The sequence below is a fragment of the Pseudophryne corroboree genome, chromosome 2 (genome assembly GCF_028390025.1).
Source record: "Pseudophryne corroboree isolate aPseCor3 chromosome 2, aPseCor3.hap2, whole genome shotgun sequence".
NCBI classification, from domain to species: Eukaryota; Metazoa; Chordata; class Amphibia; order Anura; family Myobatrachidae; genus Pseudophryne; species Pseudophryne corroboree.
The window spans coordinates 529,440,823-529,454,189 of record NC_086445.1 but is presented as its reverse complement, the minus strand read 5'-3'; positions in this window follow the sequence as shown (position 1 = coordinate 529,454,189).

Here is a 13,367-nt window from a genome sequence, read left to right as displayed (position 1 = left end):
AGCTATAAAAGATATTGCGCCAGGTCAAAGGACCCTCAGGCGATAGCTGTGGACGCTCTGGTAACACCGTGGGTGTACCAGTCGGTTTATGTGTTCCCCCCTCTGCCTCTCATACAAAAGGTACTGAGAATAATAGGAAGGCGAGGAGTAAGAACGATACTCGTGGTTCCGGATTGGCCAAGAAGAGCTTGGTACCCAGAACTTCAAGAAATTATATCAGAGGACCCATGGCCTCTGCCGCTCAGACAGGACCTGCGGCAGCAGGGGCCCTGTCTGTTCCAAGACTTACCGCGGCTACGTTTTGACGGCATGGCGGTTGAACGCCGGATCCTAAAGGAAAAGGGCATTCCGGAGGAAGTCATTCCTACGCTGATTCAAGCCAGGAAAGATGTAACTGCAAAACATTATCACCGCATATGGCGAAAATATGTTGCTTGGTGTGAGGCCAAAAAAGGCCCCAACAGAGGAATTTCAACTAGGTAGATTTCTGCATTTCCTACAAGCAGGAGTGTCTATGGGCCTAAAATTAGGCTCCATTAAGGTACAGATCTCGGCTCTGTCGATTTTCTTCCAGAAAGAACTAGCTTCAGTACCTGAAGTTCAGACATTGTAAAAGGAGTGCTGCATATTCAGCCCCCGGTTGTGCCTCCAGTGGCACCTTGGGTTCTCAACGTGGTGTTGAGTTTCTTAAAATCACATTGGTGTGAGCCACTAAAAACCGTGGATCTAAAATATCTCACGCGGAAAGTGGTCATGTTATTGGCCTTGGCTTCGGCCAGGCGTGTATCAGAATTGGCGGCTTTGTCATATAAAAGTCCTTATCTGATTTTCCATATGGATAGGGCAGAATTGAGGACTCGTCCCCAGTTTCTCCCTAAGGTGATATCAGCTTTTCACTTGAACCAACTTATTGTAGTGCCTGCGGCTACTAGGGACTTGGAGGATTCCAAGTTACTGGACGTAGTCAGGGCCTTGAAAAATTATGTTTCCAGGACGGCTAGAGTCAGGAGAACTGACTCGCTGTTTATCCTGTATGCACCCAGCAAACTGAGTGCTCCTGCTTCTAAGCAGACTATTGCTCGCTGGATTTGTAGTAACAATTCAGCTGGCGCATTCTGCGGCTGGACTACCGCAGCCAAAATCTGTAAAAGCCCATTCCACAAGGAAGGCGGGCTCATCTTGGGCAGCTGCCCGAGGGGTCTCGGCTTTCCAACTTGCCGAGCTGCAACTTGGTCAGGGACAAACACGTTTGCTAAATTCTACAAAATTGATACCCTGGCTGAGGAGGACCTGGAGTTCTCTCATTCGGTGCTGCAGAGTCATCCGCACTCTCCCGCCCGTTTGGGAGCTTTGGTATAATCCCCATGGTCCTTACGGAGTTCCCAGCATCCACTAGGACGTCAGAGAAAATAAGATTTTACTCACCGGTAAATCTATTTCTCGTAGTCCGTAGTGGATGCTGGGCGCCCATCCCAAGTGCGGATTGTCTGCAATACTTGTATATAGTTATTGCCTAACTAAAGGGTTATTGTTGAGCCATCTGTTGAGAGGCTCAGTTATATTCATACTGTTAACTGGGTATAGTATCAAGAGTTATACGGTGTGATTGGTGTGGCTGGTATGAGTCTTACCCGGGATTCAAAATCCTTCCTTATTATGTCAGCTCGTCCGGGCACAGTGTCCTAACTGAGGCTTGGAGGAGGGTCATAGTGGGAGGAGCCAGTGCACACCAGGTGACCTAAAGCTTTCTTTAGTTGTGCCCAGTCTCCTGCGGAGCCGCTATTCCCCATGGTCCTTACGGAGTTCCCAGCATCCACTACGGACTACGAGAAATAGATTTACCGGTGATTAAATTCTTATTATTTGGGTATTTTTTTGTAGGAGAACTACAGTAACCATTGGGCCCGTTTCCCCCCGCGTGCTGGTACTTGTGGTTCTCCAAGTACCAGCTTGCGGGGGAGGCTTGCTGGGACTTGTAGTTCTGCTACAAAAACTATTCTTTTTTTTGACACAAAAGGCTATCAGCCTCCCATCCGCCGCCCCCCATCCGATGGGGGGGGGGGGGGGGGAAACAGCCTCGGGCTTCACCCCTGACCTTGGGTGGCTGGAGGGAGGGACCCCTTGATTTAAGGGGTCCCCACTCCTCCAGGGTACCCCGGCCAGGGGTGACTAGTTGGGGATTTAATGCCGCGGCCGCAGGGACCAGTATAAAAGTGTCCCCCGGCTGTGGCATTATCTCTCTGGCTAGTGGAGCCCGGTGCTGGTGTTAAAAATACGGGGGACCCCTACGTCTTTTGTCCTCCGTATTTTTTGCACCAGGACCGGACGCAGAGCCCGTGCTGGTTGTTAAAATACGGGGGAACCCCTGTCATTTCCCCCCCCCCCCCCCGTATTTTTACAACCAGTACCGGCTCAAAGAGCCCGAGGCTGGTTATGCTTAGGAGGGGGGACCCCACACAACTTTTTTCAGGATTTTTAACCATTTCACACCCCTTCCAACTGAAAAACATGCACTGATCTCTTCATATTATTGTAGATAGTAAAAAAAAAATTCTTTTAAAAAATCGAATAAATAATACTTGTGCCTCCTAAATAGTCAAACCAAGTAGATAATCCCTTCAAATATAAATAGACATGCTATTAGCAATAAAAAAAGCACCAAAAAATACATATTTTTAAAAAAAATTATTAGATTACGACAGAAAAATGAGGCGGAATGAAATTGACGAAATGACTGTCGAAAAGCACTGTTGTCGAATCGACATTCTTCAATTGAATATACTTTTGTCAAAAAGCCGCATTTTTAACATTGCAGACATGTCGAATTGAAAAAATGTAGAATTGCAAAAAGTCGAAAATGAAACGGCAGGTTTTTTGTCGAAAAGTACTGTATTGAATTGTCGAATAAAATTCAACAGGTTTTTTGTATCGAAAATGACCAGTTTTTCAACATTTTCGGCAATTCGACCGCAATTGAATATACCACTTAGGGTCCGTTTTCCGTTTACTGCACCAATGAATATAGGTTTGCCATATTCGGTGATAAATGCGAGCTGAGGAAGGTTTCCTTGCTCTGAGCATTGTTTGAATTACCTATTGTGAGAATCCTATTGACTTCAGGATAAAGGTTTCAAGAGCCACACTGTCAAAGACAGTCGATCCAGATGTATGTGATAACAAGGACCCTACATCAGTAGATCTGGAAGTTGAGGGAGCAGAAGTGGAGCATCCATCGACATTCTCTGCAGATCTGTGTACCAATGCCTTCTGGGCCAAACTGGAGCTATTAGTATCACGGCACTTTTTCCTTGCTTTATCTTTCTCACCACCCTGGGTAATAGAGTGATTGGAAGAAACACATAAGCCAGATAAAAGTCCCATCTCACAGACAGGGCATCCACAAAGATCGCTCTGCAATCCTTTGTTCTTGACCCGTATGCGAGAACTTTGTTGTTCTGATGGGACGCCATGAGATCCATCTCTGGCAACCCTCACTTGTCTACTCGAGTCTGGAAGACCTCAGAAAGTAGCGCCCATTCGCTTGCCTGAATGGCTTGTCGACTGAGAAAATCTGCTTCCCAGTTTAGGTCTCATGAACGGAACAATGCGGACAAGGGTGGATGAAGTTCTGCCCACTTTAGTATGTGACTTACCTCCTTCATCGCTTTTCGGCTGCGAGTTCCTCCCTGATGGCTGAGGTACGCTACTGCCTTCGCATTGTCTGAGCAGATCTGAATTGGTTTTCCCCGAAAAATGTCCTTTGCCTGAATCAGTGCCATGCATATGGCCCGAAGTTCCAATATATTTATTGGCAGGCAACCTTCTTCCTTGGTCCATTTCCCCTGGAAACACAACCTTCCTGACACTGCTCCCCAGCCCTGGAGACTGGCATCTGTTGTCAGAATTTCCCAATCTGATATCCAAAAGCGTCTCCCCTTGTCCAGATAGGATGTCTGTAGTCACCAGGCTAATGACCTTCTTACTTCTATCGTAAGAACCATAGTTTGCGTTTTTATCATCTGATGCAATCCATTCCATGTGGCAAGAATCAGATGCTGCAAAGGCTTCGAGTGGAACTGTGCATACTGCACCATGTCGAATGTTGACACCATCAATCCCATCACACGCATTGCTGCGTGAATGGATACCTTTCGACTGTGTAGCAAGTCCTGAATCCTTGACTGAACCTTAGATATCTTGTTCAGAGGTAAAATTACTCTGTGAACACTTGAATCCAGTACAGCCCCCCAAGTGAATCATCCGCTGTGACGGAACCAGAGATGATTTTGCCCAATTTATGAGCCACCCGTGCCTTTTCAGACATGTTATTGTCTGTTGCAGATGACATAGGAGCAATTCCTGCGACTGTGTCAGGATTAAAAGATCCTAGGTATGGGAAAAATCCTAAACCCCTGCTCGCGGAGATAAGGTGCCCCATATTTCTGGTAAATAGTCCGGGGACTGTGGCTAACCCAAAAGGTAAAGCCTAAACTGAAAAATGCTTTTCTGGAGGAATAGCCGAACCTTGGATAACACTGATGGACAAAGGTATAGGAACATGTAGGTAAGCCTCCTGTATCTCCAGGGATCCATAAAAAAAAACCCTGGCTCCATGCCCCACATAAGGAACATATGATTCCATGTTTCCAAATGTATTTGCTCAGCATTTTTCGGATTTAGCATGAGCCAAAATGACTCATTTGTTTTCCGATTAAGCCAGGTTGAAGTAAAACCTTGTCCTTGTTTACCAGAGGAACTGGAATGACTATTCCTGACCAAAGTAATTTTCTGACCTGCTTCTTGCAAAGCCAGGCCTTCGTCTATAGCCGAGATAGGCTGTTTTGAAGGCGAAACATAACTAGAAATACCATGCCAGGTCTGTGACCTGATGAAGTCTGCCCCCACACTGGGATCTCCCAGGAGGAGACCACACCATCCGCTGATGGTTTTATTTTTCTACAGCACCTGGTATTCCCCGATATCCGAATACTAACCAGAGCCACACTGTAAGATCTTCTGGTAGCTCAATGGTTTCCTAATTTGAAATGACACTGACGTGTGATTCAGCCTATGACAGCCTTCTATTGATAGTATAATATCAACGCGTGAACTGTATGTGGAAGGAACCTGACTTTCTTGGGAGTCTGCTTCTGACTCCGGAAATTCTGTAAATTCTTACCCCCCCAAAAAATAGGATTTTAATACCTACCAGTAAATCCTTTTCTCCTAGTCCGTAGAGGATGCTGGGTACTCCAAAAGGACCATGGGGTATAGACGGGATCCGCAGGAGACATGGGCACACTAAAAAGACTTTGACTGGGTGTGTACTGGCTCCTCCCTCTATGCCCCTCCTCCAGACCTCAGTTATAGGAACTGTGCCCAGGGGAGACGGACATTTCAAGGAAAGGATTTTTGTTAAACTAAGGCGAGAAACATACCAGCCCACACCACAAACACACCGTACAACTGGATTAGCAAGAATACCAGATAACAGTATGAACTAACAGCAACAAGCTGAACACAACTGATACACAACCTTTGTGCAACCGAAAACAACAAGTATCAATACAAACTGCAAGAAACAGTCCGCGCTGGGATGGGCGCCCAGCATCCTCTACGGACTAGGAGAAAATGATTTACCGGTAGGTATTAAAATCCTATTTTCTCTTACGTCCAAGAGGATGCTGGGGACTCCAAAAGGACCATGGGGTCTATACCAAAGCTCCAGACCGGGCGGGAGAATGCGGACGACTCTGCAGCACCGATTGAGCAAACATGAGGTCCTCCTCAGAAAGGGTATCAAACTTATAGAACTTAGCAAAAATGTTTGAACCCGACCACGTAGCTGCTCGGCAAAGTTGAAGTGCCGAGACCCCTCGGGCAGCCACCCAAGACGAGCCCACGTTCCTGGTAGAATGGGCCTTTACTGACTTCGGCAACGGCAACCCAGCCGAAGAATGAGCGTGCTGAATCGTATTACAAATCCAGCGTGCAATGGTCTGCTTGGAAGCAGGATTTCCAATCTTGTTGGAGGCATACAGGACAAACAGTGTTTCCGTTTTCCTAACGAGCCGTCCTGGCAACATAAATTTTCAAAGCTCTAACGACATCAAGAGATTTTGGGACTGCCACAGCCTCCGTAGCCACAGGTACCACAATAGGTTGATTTATGTGAAACGAAGAAACTATCTTCGGCAGAAATTGTTGACGAGTCCTCAATTCCGCTCTATCCACATGAAAAATCAAATACGGGCTCTTGTGAGACAAAGCCGCCAATTCTGACACTCATCTAGCAGAGGCCAAAGCCAAAAGCACGACCACTTTCCAAGTGAGAAACTTTAACTCAACCTTTCGCAAAGGTTCAAACCAGTGAGACATAAGAAACTGTAACACCACTTCAAGGTGCCACGGGTGGCACAAACGGAGGATGGATATGCAACACTCCCTTCATGAAAGTCTGAACCTCAGGAAGGACGGCCAATTCTTTTTGAAAGAAAATAGATAAAGCCGAAATTTGAACTTTGATGGAACCCAATTTCAGGCCTGCATCCACACCTGCCTGCAAAAAATGGAGGAACCGACCCAAATGAAACTCCTCCGCAGGAGCCGCTTTGGTTTTACACCACAACACATATTTTCTCCAAATACGGTGATAATGTTTTGCCGTGACCTCCTTTCTAGCCTTAAGGATAGTGGGGATGATCTCCGCGGGAATACCTTTCCGAGCTAGGATCTGACGTTCAACCTCCACGCCGTCAAACGCAGCCGCGGTAAGTCCGGAAACACGCAGGGCCCCTGCAGTAACAGGTCTTCTCGAAGAGGAAGGGGCCAAGGATCTTCTACTAGTAACTCCTGAAGATCCGGATACCAGGCCCTCCGTGGCCAATCGGGAACGACGAGTATTGCCTGAACCCTTGTTCGTCTTATAATCTTCAACACTCTTGGAATGAGAGGAAGAGGATGGAACACATACACCGACCGAAACACCCACGGAGTTACCAGGGCGTCCACTGCACTGGCTTGGGGGTCCCTCGACCTGGAACAATACTTCGGAAGCTTCTTGTTGAGGAGAGACGCCATTATGTCTATTTGAGGAATTCCCCAATTCCTTGTTACCTCTGCAAATACCTCTTGATGAAGAGCCCACTCTCCTGGATGGAGATCGTGTCTGCTGAGGAAGTCTGCTTTCCAGTTGTTCACGCCCGGAAGGAAGACTGCTGACAGAGCGCTCACATGCTGTTCCGCCCAGCGGAGAACTCTTGTGGCCTCCGCTATTGCCGCCCTGCTCCTTGTTCCGCCTTGGCGGTTTACGTACGCCACCGCTGTTATATTGTCCGACTGGATCAGGACAGGGAGACCCTGAAGAAGGTTCTTCGCCTGCAGGAGGCCGTTGTAAATGGCTCTTAACTCGAGAACATTTATGTGGAGACAAGATTCCTGGCTTGACCATTTTCCCTAGAAACTTCTTCCTAGTGTGACTGCACCCCGGCCTCGGAGACTTGCATCCGTGGTCAGCAGGACCCAGTCCTGGATTCCGAAACGGCATCCCTCTAGAAGTTGAGAAGCGTGCAGCCACCACAGGAGAGAAATCCTGGTCCTGGAAGATAGACTTATTTTCCGGTGCATGTGTAGGTGAGACCCGGACCATTTGTTCAGCAGATCGCGCTGAAACACCCGGGCATGAAACCTGCCAAACGAAATGGCTTCGTAAGCCGCAACCATCTTCCCTAGCACTCGAGTGCATTGATGAATCGACACACTTGTCGGTCTCAGAAGTTCAATGACCATGGTCTGGATTTCCAGAGCTTTGTCCGCCGGAAGAAACACTCTCTGTAGTTCCGTGTCTAGGATCATGCCCAAGAAAGGCAGCCGATTTGTCGGGATCAACTGAGACTTCGGCAAATTTAGAATCCAACCGTGATGTCGCAGAACCGACAGGGAGAGTTCCACATTTCCTAGCAACTTTTCCTTTGATCTCGCCTTTATCAGGAGATCGTCCAAGTACGGGATAATTGTGACGCCCTGCTTGCGAAGGAGTACCATCATTTCCGCCATTACCTTGGTAAAAACCCTCAGGGCCGTGGAAAGTCCAAACGGCAACGTCTGAAATTGGTAATGACAATCCTGCACCGCAAACCTTAGGAAGGCCTGATTAGGAGGATATATCGGGACGTGTAAGTAGGCATCCTTTATGTCGACTGACGCCATAAAATCCCCCCTTCTAGGCTGGAGATCACAGCTCGAAGAGATTCCATCTTGAACTTGAAAATTTTCAAGTATGGATTGAGGGATTTTAGGTTCAGAATCGGTCTGACCGAGCCGTCCGGCTTCAGCACTACAAAGAGGCTCGAATAGAACCCTTCCCCCCGTTGGGACGGGGGAACCGGTACAATGACCCTCTGTTGACACAGCTTTTGTATTGCAGCATTTACTACTTCCCTTTCTGGAAGAAACTGGCAAGGCCGACTTGAAAAAGCGGTGGTGGGGTATCTCCTGAAACTCCAGTTTGTACCTTTGGGAGACTATGTCTAAGACCCAAGGATCCAGGGCCGATTGAACCCAAACTTGACTGAAGAATCGGAGACGGCCCCCCACCGGCACGGACTCCCGCAGGGGAGCCCCAGCATCATGCGGTGGACTTGGTAGAGGTGGGGGAGGACTTTTGGTCCTGGGTACCAGGCACGGCAGGTGACCTCTTTCCCCTTCCTCTACCCTTTGAAGCGAGGAAGGACGAGCTCTTTCCTTTTTTGTATTTATTAGGCCGAAAGGACTGCATCTGATATTGGGGCGCCTTTTTCTGTTGTGTGGGAACATAAGGAAGAAAAGATGACTTACCCACAGTAGCGGTAGACACCAGGTCAGCAAGGCCATCACAAAGCAAGACACTACCTTTAAAAGGAAGAGCTTCCATAGCTTTCTTGGAGTCGGCATCAGCATTCCATTGATGAATCCACAGCGCCCTCCTGGCCGAGACCGCCATGGCATTGGCTCTTGATCCCAAGAGGCCAATATCCTTCGCCGCATCCTTTAGGTAATCTGCAGCGTCCTTGATATAACCAAGAGTCAAAAGAATATTATCCTTATCAAGGGTATCCATATTAGAAGCTAAATAATCAGCCCTCTTAGCAATAGCACTAATCACCCACACCGACGCCACAGCAGGTCTGAGTAATGCACCAGTAGTAACGAAAATGGCCTTCAATGTCGTCTCCTGCTTGCGATCCGCCGGATCCTTGAGGGCAGCCGTGTCAGGAGACGGAAGCGCCACCTTCTTGGACAATCGGGACAGAGCCTTGTCCACGTTGTGTGACGACTCCCATTTCTCCCTGTCGTCAGAGGGGAAAGGATATGCCATAAAAATTCTCTTGGGAATCTGCCATCTTTTGTCAGGCGACTCCCAAGCCTTTTCACAAAGAGCGTTCAGTTCATGAGAGGGGGGAAACGTCACCTCAGGCTTTTTTCCCCTATACAAACAAACCCTCTTATCTGGAACAGCGGGCTCTTCAGAAATATGCAAAACATCTTTAATAGCCACAATCATGTACTGAATACTCTTAACTACCTTTGGATGTAAAGTAGCCTCATTGAAATCGACACTGGAATCTGAGTCTGTGTCGTTATCAGTATCTGCCATCTGGGCAACGGAACGTTTATGTGACCCTGAGGGGGTCTGTACCTGAAAGCGTCCTCCATGGATTTCCTCCATGTTTGTGTCTGAGAATCAGATTTATCCAGCTCTTAAACAATAAAGCCACATTTGCATTCAGTGTACTCAACATATTCACCCAATCAGCAGTCGGCTGTGCCGACAGAGTCATTCCCAAATCTTTTTCTGCGCCCCCAGTAACTTCCTCCGGGGAGGAACACTCAGCCTCAGACATGTCGACACGTAGTACCGACACACCCACACTCACACCAGCCAAATAAAGGGGACAGACCCACAGGGAAGCCTGTAGAGAGAACACAGAGGGAGTATGCCAGCTCACACCCCAGCGCCCATATACTTCAAACAAATAATATATGGTGTTTGCGCTGTAATATACATATAAAGCACCAAATCGCATGTGCCCCCCCCCCCCCCCGTTTTGCTCCCTTGTTACTTGTAAGGAGCTTGGAGGTCCGGCCCAGCGTCTCTGCAGCGGCTTTGGAGAGAGAAAATGGCGCTGGTGAGCTGTGCGGCTAAGCCCCGCCCCTTCCCGGCGAGCTGTAGTCCCGCTCAAATTTGAATTTTTGTATACTGGCGGGGGTATCGTATACGGTGCCCGGGCCCCGAATATGCCTTGTGCCAGCGTAAAAAAGCCTTCAGTAACTGCTGCCCAGGGCACTCCCCCGCAGCGCCCTGCACCCTGTGAGTGCCGTTGGTGATGTGTGTGGGAGCATGGAGCGCAGCGCGACCGCTGCGCTGTACCTCCGTCACTGAAGTCTTCTGCCGGCTGAAGCCTTCTGTTCTTCTAATACTCACCCGGCTTCTCTCTTCTGCTTCTGTGAGGGGGGTGATGGCGCGGCTCCGGGAACAAGCAGCTAGGCGCACTAAGTGATCGAACCCTCTGGAGCTAATGGTGTCCAGTAGCCTAAGAAGCAGAGCCTTTGAACTATGAAGAAGTAGGTCTGACTTCTCTCCCCTCAGTCCCACAATGCAGGGAGCCTGTAGCCAGCAGGTCTCCCTGAAAATAAAAAACCTAACAAAAGTCTTTCCAGAGAAACTCAGTAGAGCTCCCCTAGTGTGTGTCCAGTCACTCCTGGGCACAGAATCTAACTGAGGTCTGGAGGAGGGGCATAGAGGGAGGAGCCAGTTCCAACCCAGTCAAAGTCTTTTTAGTGTGCCCATGTCCCCTGCGGATCCTGTCTATACCCCATGGTCCTTTTGGAGTACCCAGCATCCTCTAGGACGTAAGAGTAAAATACACTGCTCAAAAAAATAAAGGGAACACTAAAATAACACATCCTAGATCTGAATGAATGAAATATTCTTATTAAAGACTTTGTTCTTTACATAGTTAAATGTGTTGACAACAAAATCACACAAAAATTATCAATGGAAATCAAATTTATTAACCCATGGAGGTCTAGATTTGGAGCACCCTCAAAATTAAAGTGGAAAAACACACTACAGGCTGATCCAACTTTGATGTAATGTCCTTAAAACAAGTCAAAATGAGGCTCAGTAGTGTGTGTGGTCTCCACGTGCCTGTATGACCTCCATACAACCCACACAAGTGGATCAGGTAGTGCAGCTCATCCAGGATGGCACATCAATGCGAGCTATGGCAAGAAGGTTTGCTGTGTCTGTCAGCGTAGTGTCCAGAGCATGGAGGCGCTACCAGGAGACAGGCCAGTACATCAGGAGACGTGGAGGAGGCCGTAGGAGGGCAACAACCCAGCAGCAGGACCGCTACCTCCGCCTTTGTGCAAGGAGGAACAGGAGGAGCACTGCCAGAGCCCTGCAAAATGACCTCCAGCAAGCCACAAATGTGCATGTGTCTACTCAAACGATCAGAAACAGACTACATGAGGGTGGTATGAGGGCCCGACGTCCACAGGTGGGGGTTGTGCTTACAGCCCAACACCGTGCAGGACGTTTGGCATTTGCCAGAGAACACCAAGATTGGCAAATTCGCCACTGGCGCTCTGTGCTCTTCACAGATGAAAGCAAGTTGTCACCGAGCACATGTGACAGACGTGACAGAGTCTGGAGACGCCAAGGAGAACGTTCTGCTGCCTGCAACATCCTCCAGCATGACCGGTTTGGCAGTAGGTCAGTAATGGTGTGGGGTGGCATTTCTTTGGGGGGCCGCACAGCCCTCCATGCGCTCGACAGAGGTAGCCTGACTGCCATTAGGTAACGAGGTGAGATCCTCAGACCCCTTGTGAGACCATATGCTGGTGCGGTTGGCCCTGGGTTCCTCCTAATGCAAGACAATGCTAGACCTCATGTGGCTGGAGTGTTTCAGCAGTTCCTGCAAGACGAAGGCATTGATGCTATGGACTGGCCCGCCCATTCCCCAGACCTGAATCCAATTGAGCACATCTGGGACATCATGTCTCGCTCCATCCACCAACACCACAGACTGTCCAGGAGTTGGCGGATGCTTTAGTCCAGGTCTGGGAGGAGTTCCCTCAGGAGACCATCCGCCACCTCATCAGGAACATGCCCAGGCGTTATAGGGAGGTCATACAGGCACGTGGAGGCCACACACTACTGAGCCTCATTTTGACTTGTTTTAAGGACATTACATCAAAGTTGGATCAGCCTGTAGTGTGTTTTTCCACTTTAATTTTGAGGGTGACTCCAAATCCAGACCTCCATGGGTTAAATAAGAATTTACTTACCGATAATTCTATTTCTCGTAGTCCGGGGGACTGGTTGGTTCTTGGATGTGGGGCCACCTGGGAATACCTGGTGCTATATTTGCACAAGCTTATCCAGGAAATTAGATGGACAAATCCCCCAAAATCCTGTACCAGGAATAGGGTTACAACCCCTTACATACAGCAGCAGCTTCTCGGAATCAGTGGTAAGTAAATCTTCACTCTCGCAGACTACACATTGTTTAGATTCATCAGTAGATGAAAGCCCTGTTATTCTACTTCATCATTGAAAAAGAGGTAGGTCTCAGTGCTCGAATATACCTGAGTTAATTGAAAGCAATAAAGCCATCTTATCCTTAGAGGATACAGTAAAGCCTGTGTAAAAAGCCAAGGTACCGGTGTTTAAACATCCCAATACTTGAGTTCCAAGAAAATCATGGAGGTGGTTGGGTTACGCCCAATAAAAAGTTAGAATTCCTAAGAAATGGAATTCCTATGATCTGCTTCCAGCTGGAGATTGTTTAAAAAAAAAAAGGGGAGGTGTTTCCTAAAGTAGATAAGGAGAATCTACAATAGCTTTGCTTTAAATTTTTCTGTCTAGGGCTGTCATGAGGCCAAGCCTTGGCTTCGGCTTAAATGGCAAAGGCAGTGGTTGCCTGGGCTGATGCGATGGAAGAACAAGAATCTCATATGACTCGTATAAAAGACTGTAATGTTCCTGGAAGCATTGGATATGGCCAGAATATTTACTCCAGGGCATCAGCCCTAACTTTACCTGCTCATAGAGCAGTTTAGCTGGGTACGTGGAAGATCTACAGCCACACCATACTGGATATGCCCAATCTCACCAGATCTTGGAAGCTATACAGTGTGGGACCTGGTAAGAAATGCCAGGTGCTGTAGATGGAATCATTGTCTTGTTCTAAAAAATACACTGCTCAAAAAAATAAAGGGAACACTAAAATAACACATTCTGGATCTGAATGAATGAAATATTCTTATTAAAGACTTTGTTCTTTACATAGTTGAATGTGTTGACAACAAAATCACACAAAAAT